The sequence below is a fragment of the Chelonia mydas genome, chromosome 24 (genome assembly GCF_015237465.2).
Source record: "Chelonia mydas isolate rCheMyd1 chromosome 24, rCheMyd1.pri.v2, whole genome shotgun sequence".
NCBI classification, from domain to species: domain Eukaryota; kingdom Metazoa; phylum Chordata; order Testudines; family Cheloniidae; genus Chelonia; species Chelonia mydas.
In genome coordinates, this window is record NC_051264.2 from 15,689,627 (window position 1) to 15,696,711 (window position 7,085).

At 52.3% G+C, this 7,085-nt stretch overlaps 1 protein-coding gene across 1 annotated transcript in view; it reads left to right on the plus strand.

The window, feature by feature from the left end:
- LOC102937842 (B-cell receptor CD22) overlaps positions 1–7,085 on the plus strand; it is a 280,912-nt gene that overhangs the window by 173,608 nt on the left and 100,219 nt on the right. The gene's annotated exons all lie outside the window — the stretch shown is intronic.

Genomic DNA, 7,085 nt, shown 5'->3' on the forward strand with positions numbered 1-7,085 from the left:
CAGGGTGAAGCTGAGGCGACTGGGTGGATTGAAGGGGTATGTGCAATTCTTCCCTCTAGGGGATGGAATCAGAACTGCATGCTGAGGGGGGAGTTTCCCTGAGTGCAACTGGTGCAGGACACTGCCTGAGTCTACAAAGTCTGGGCCAATTGCCCTGAGAGGGGGGAGCTGCCCTCAATGTGAGCGATGCTGCTTGAGTCTGCAGCGACCCTGAGCCCATCGCTGGGAGAAGGGGGAGCTGTCCCAAGTGTGACCAATGCAGCAACACTGCCTCCAAGAGCCTGAGCCTCTTGCTGTGAAGTCCTGGCCATTCGTCCCCTGGATTGAGCCCTCCACGCTGTGGCCCTGGGGGCAGTGGCTGGGCTCGATTTGTGCCCTCAGCTGGATGCCTGAAGGCTCCAGGGGTTAATTTTTACATCCTGGAGGAGACTGGGCAGGTGCCACAGGGAGTGCTCCCCTCCTCTTCCCATCCTCTCAGGCCCCTGATCCGGTTGGGAATAGAGAGATCCAGGAGCTGCTCTGAAGTGGGCTGAGCAGCAGAGACTGGTCACCTGGGCCCAACCTTTGTTTTCCTTGTTGGAAAAACAAGGGCTCTGCTGAGGGGCAAATGGGGGCAGGACTGTGCCTGTTTAAAAAGTATTAAAGGGGGAAAATTGGGCAGCAAAAATAGAAAAGCAGAGGCTGAAAGGCAGCAGTGGCAGGAGTTTGTGACTTACTGGCTCTGCCTGGTGGTGGCTGTAGGAGCTGCAAGCAGTTGGTAAGGAAACTGAGAAGCCGTGGGGTGATGGGGAAGGTGCTTTTGTGGGTCATTAACTGGTCAGAAGACAGGAAGCAAAGATTAGGAATAAATGGTGAGTTTTCACAGTGGAGAGAGGTAAATAGTGGGGCCCCCCTGGCTCTGTGCTGTTGAACATAGTCATAAATGATCTCAAAAAGGGGGTGAACAGCAAAGTGGCAAAGTTTTCAGGTACAAAATTACTCAAGCTAGTGAAGTCAAAAGCTGATGCTGAAGGGGTCTCACAAAACTGGGTAACAAAATGGCAGATGAAATTAAATGTTAAGTGCAAAGTAATGCATGTGGGGAAAACATAATCCCACTTATATATACAAAATGATGGCATCTAAATAAGATGTTATTGCTCAGGTAAGGGATCTCGGAGTCATTGTGGTTAGTTCTCTGAAAACATCAGCTCAATGTGCAGCAACAATCAAAAAAGCAAACCGAATGTTAGGAACCCTCAAGAAAGGGATAAATAATACAAAATATCATAATGCCACTGTATAAATCCATCGTACACCCTCACCTTGAATACTGCACAGCCTCTGGAACTCACTGCCAGGGGATGTTGTGAAGGCCAAAAGTGTAACGAGATTCAAAAAAGAACTAAAGTTCCTGGAGGTTAGGTCCATCAATGGTTATTAGCCAAGATGGTCAGGGACGTAACCCCATGCGGTGGGTGTCCCTAATCCTCTGCGTGCCAGAAGCTGGGACAGGATGACAAGGGATGGATCAAATGATAATTGCCCTGTTCTGTTCATTCCCTCTCAAGCATCTGGCATTGGCCACTGTTAGAGACAGGATCCTGGGCTAGCTGGATCATTGGTCTGACCCAGTATGGCCATTCTTGTGACTCGTGGCTTATATCCCCAGCTCTGGGAGGGGAGTGGGGTCTAGTGGGTTAAAGCAGGGTGAGGGGCTGGGAGGCAGGACACCTGGGTTCGACTCCTTGCTCTGGCATGTAACTGTGCATGTTCAGATTATGCATATAAACATCCCAATCTTTTTGTGAATCCTGCTGAGCTCTGTGCTCTCGTGTGGCCATGAACAGCACAGGCCAGTAGGAACGTTCCTAGCCCCTGGTGTTTAGAGTGTCCCCACCTAGTGGGACAAACCCAGGAACTGCAACTTTTTACAAGTGTTCCAATTAGCCAGTGGAACTCCAGCCCACAAGGTATTACCCAGCTTGAAGAGCTCTCTAGGATCCAGGAGAGGATTTAAATTTACTTGGACAATGGGAGTCTCTATAAATAAATCAAAGATGCAGGTATAAAATTTAAGCCATCTCACTTAGACAGGTGTTGATAGGCAAACTCCTGCCATTCCAAAAGGCCCTGAGCTACTACAGCTGTTAAAATCCCTGGGGGAAGTAAAACAACAGCATGCAAGTCTCAAGCTCCCTGGCGGAGGAAGGCTAGGGGCTCCTACTGCTGTATGGGAGCGATGGCACTGCAGTAATGCAATGGACATGCAGAAAGATGAAAGGAGACCCGGACACGCTTGCGGTGGGAGCCCTCGGTTTGCAGCTAGAGACCAGTGTGGCAATGAAAGTTGCATGCAGGGTGATCATCATTTACGGTCCAGCTGGGCTAGGACTTCACCAAGGGAGCAGCTGCGACTGCAGAGGCCAAAGCAGGGGCTGCTCTGCTGGAGGGGGTGAAATGGGGCCTAGCTGGGGCCACTCTAATGCCAGCACCCTGCTGGACTCAGGGCTGCGCAGGCGAGCTGTACCCACCCAGGTACCTTACCTCCTGCCATGTGGGCTTGCTGCCATCTCTGATCGTGCTGTGGGGGTGTCCCAGCTCTTTCCCCACCCTGCCTGTTGCTTTGTGTTTGTGCAGTGCCTGGAGCAATATGGCCCTGGTCTTGGCTGGCTCTTAGTTACCACAGTAATAAATGTGATTAGATCTCAGTGATCCCTGGGGCAGGGTCTGTGGCCTGGACTATGCCAAGGGGGCAGCCTGCATGGGCAGGATGGTCCCATCCGCCCTGGGAACCTAGGAGTATACAGAACCAGCGGCTGCAAAGTGGAGGCTGGAAATCCAGGCCTGAGCTGTTGTGAAGCCACTTGCTGCAGTCAAGAGGAGAGAGAGACAGAGAGAGATGCTTGGCACAGAAGGAGGGACTGGATCCCAGCGTCCACCACCTGCCACGCAGCAGGGGGCCTGGGGCCTGACTGGAGCACCTAGGTGCTACCATAATTCACCTAATAAACAGTAATATACAGCACCTAGCACAATAGCGTCCTAGGCCATGATGGATGCCTTGGTGCTACCGTAATACGCCTAATAAACAACAATGAACAGTGCCTAGCACAGTGGTGTCCTGGTCCAGGAATGGGTGCTACCATAATACACCTAATAATGTGCAGCTCGTAGCACAATGGAGTCCTGGTAGGTGCTACCGTAATACATCTAATATACTACTACAGTAGACCCCCCGTTTATCTGCCCCTCCATTATCCAGCTCTCCGAATTAACCAAACAACCAGCGCACACAGGTCCAGAAGCAGGCGACCTCTCCTGTGGCCGCAAGACAGCACTGCAGCCTTGCACTTTCCCATTCTCCACATTACCTGAGTGTTTTATTATCTGATCTGGTCCCGGTCCCAATTCGATGGGATAAACAGGGTTCTGCTGTACTAGTCCTTCTGCTTCTAGTACTGCTAATAAACGTCTCCTCCAGTGATCAAGACGAGGCCTCGTTGAAAAGCGAGGGGGAGCCCCTGCCAGAACCGGGAAGCGATGGCAAACCGTCAGTTGCTGTCTGCGCAGCGGCCCCGCAGGCTGGGAGACCAGGATTTCTGGAAAGGTTCTGCTCGAGCTCAAACAGGAATTTGTTCAGGGCAGGTCTCGGGCCTGTGTGGCACAGGACGTCAGAGTAGATGATCGCAACGGTCCCTCGTGGCCTTGGAATCTATGAATCCGTGAGAGCCTGCGCTGTGTAGCAACACGGCACCAGGTCTGGAACACGGGGAGGGCAACTGGGCACGGGAGATGGGACCCCAAGTGCAGCATATGACCCATCACCTCAGGTGCCTTCCCCCTCTGACAGAGACCCCGATGGGCTCTGTCTTTTCCCTGTGCTTTGGCAGTACTTTGCACAGCTTGGCCTGCCCATAAAGCAGCGCATTGAGTCCCTGAGGTGTGTCAGCTCGCAAACTCCCAGGCTGCCCAGCAGAGGGACGCGTGTGCGCTCACATGCAGCACTGCGTGACCCGTCACTGCACAAACAAGCCAGGACCAGGACACACACACAGAGTTTATGCCCCAGTTAATCTAGAGCTCACCAGCCCCGGCCTGCAGGAGAGGCGGGACTCTCCACTGGCTTTTAGCCATGCGGGGACATGGGCACACAGGAATAGTTGTGATTCTAGCCAAAAGGGGAGTGGGAAGGTGTATGTGTGTGTGCAAACACACACAGAATGCCATACACACAAAGACCACACACACACACACGCAGAGAGCAAAGTTCATCCATTCCAGCAGGGGGCAGCAGGAATGTACACACAAAATTCATTACAGTGAATATATATAATGCAAAACATTCCCAGTCAAAACATCCCTCTATCTATTCATCCATTCCCATACACACCCTTGTATCTATCTTCCATCTCCCTCTCTCTGGTATCACCTCCTTCTGTGTCTGTTATCCATGGACCATTTGATCTCCTCTGCCCATCTATCTTCCTGAAAGCAAAACTAGAACCCAGGAGTCCTGACTCCCAGGGCTTCTGAGAAATCCTTCCCCAGCCATAACAGCTCACCCCCATAATATCAGATGCAGAGCTAACAAACTGGGACAAGGGCTCACAATGGTGAGCGATCCAAGCCACAGACAACCTCAGCCCGGGGAATTGTAGACCAGTCAGTCTAACTTTGATACCTGCAAGGATATACCAGAAGCAATGATTAAACAATCTATTTGTAAGCCCTAGAGGATAATAGCGTTATAAGGAATAGCCAGCACGAATTGGTCAAGAAGGAAACAAACCTAACTAAACTAATTTCCTCCTTTGAGAGGGTAACTGGCCTAGTGGATTGGCGGCGGAGCAGTAGATGTGATATAACTTGATTTTAGTAAGGCTTTTGAGACAGTCCCACATGAGATTCTCATAAGCAAACTATCCTACTACACACATCTATCTATCTATCTATTGCCAAACACAGCTCTCTCTCTTTTCTCTTCCATCTCTCTGCATCTCTCTCTTTTCCTGCCCCCTTTCTCTCCCTGTCTCTCCCTCTCTCTCCAGTGAGGTCTGACGATTTATTTTTAGTCTCTTCTCCACCGCCCGGGGCCCCACCGGCCTGTCTGCAGCCAAAGCTGCAAACGCAGGCGGTGTCAGAGCGGGGACAAGATAACCCAGGCAATCTCCGGTGAATCTGTGTTGAGATGCATAGAGGAAGGGGGGTTGTCAACCTCTGGGGGTGATCTGGGAAGGGTTCTGCATTTCCAAAGACCACATCCAGGACCAAAGGATGGGTGGCCTGGGTGAAGGACAGGCCATTGTCTCTGAGATGTAACCTCCCTAGGGCAAACAGATACCTGGTCATGCTGGCAGTCCATGCCGGAGTTTGCATTAGTGCAGGTTATTGATTTGGATGCTGGTTCCTCTCTCTTGCTCTGCTCATTGATTGGCTCGTTATTTTAGTCCTGCGATGATCCTGAAGTGTCAGTTGGGCTGTTCCCTAACTCAGAGATGTTAAATGTGTGTAGGATCATAATGGTTGTGCCAGGCTTGTCCAACTGAGATCGGGGTCCCATTGTGCCGGGTGCTGCACAGCAAGAGACAGCCCCTGCCCTGGCTGAGATCAGAGCCCCATTGTGCCAGGGGCTGCCCAGACACAGTGAGAGACAGTCCCTGCCCCAGCTGAGATCAGGGCCCTGTTGTGCCAGGTGCTGCACAAACACACAGAGAAAGATGGCGGTCTTCCCCTAACCCCATTCACAAAGGATTGTGGGATTCTGGTCATGGGATGATTTTTGGTAATATTTTTGCCTTTCAGGTCAAACAATGTGGCAGAGAGGAGAGCTACTGCCGAACCCAGGAGTTCTGACTCTCAGCATCTCCTTCTAAAAGCCTTGATGCCATTCACTTCCCAGAGCTGGGGAAGAGAACCCATGAGTCCTAATTCCCAGTCCCCTGATCTAACCACTGGACCCTGCTCCCCTCCCAGACCCAGGGATAGAACCCAGGAGTCCAGGCTCCTAATATTGTCACAAGACCTGTGGGCTTGTTTTTTTTCATTCTGATTCCCCCTCATCATGCCTCAAACAGAAGGCACACGGGGTCCCGACTCCCATGGTCCTGGCCCGTCTCTCTGGCCTAGTCTGGCCTAGCTGGGCCTAACCACCAGGCTAGAGTTGGGTGATCAGTGCTGAGTCATGGCCAGCCTCCTGTAGACCCACAATTCCTCTGGCCCATAGAGGGTTAACCCCCTCATTTAGAGGGGCTGCGTGGGGGTGGGGGCTGCAGCGAACGCATTGGGATGCCAATGCTGTGTGAGTGATGGGCCGGGGGTTGCCATGACAGCGGGATTCTCCTCCGGCCTGGCCTTTTCAAAGGCATCAGCCACAGTGGGCGAGAGCATCAGCTCCCCCCCACCACCACCGGCTGTCGCCTGAATTATTAACAGCTCAATTGTGCTGGCTCATTTCTCCGGCTGACGTCAGGCGGGCGGCGGGCTCGCGCACGCACCACCCCACCGCCACCAACTGGGGGGATGGGAGGCCTCCGAGCAATTCCAGCATTGGAATAGGGAGCCAGCCGGCACGGGGACCCAGCTACAGTACCCAGATGTCCCTCTGCTTCAGCCTCACCCCCATTCATCCCCATGCACACCCCTCATCGATCCATCCCCCCCCACATCACTCATCTGTCTATCCATCCCCCCTCATCTCTCTATCCACCCCCATCTGTCTATCCATCCCCCATACACATCCCCTCTTCTATCTATCCTCCCCCATACATATACCCCTCATCTATCTATCAATCCCCCATATACACACCCCTCGTCTGTCTATCCTCCCCCATACACACCCTGATCTGTCTATCCATTCCCCATACACACACCCCTCATCTGTCTATCCATCCCCATATACACACCCTGATCTGTCTATCCAGTCCCCATACACACACCCTGATCTGTCTATCCATTCCCACCATGTCTATCCAACCTCCATATACACACCTCTCATCTGTCTATCTATCCCCCGTACACACACCCCTCATCTGTCTAGCCATCCCCACCTACCCCACCATCTATCTGTTTATGTATCTGTCCCCACACTCCTCTATTTCCCTATC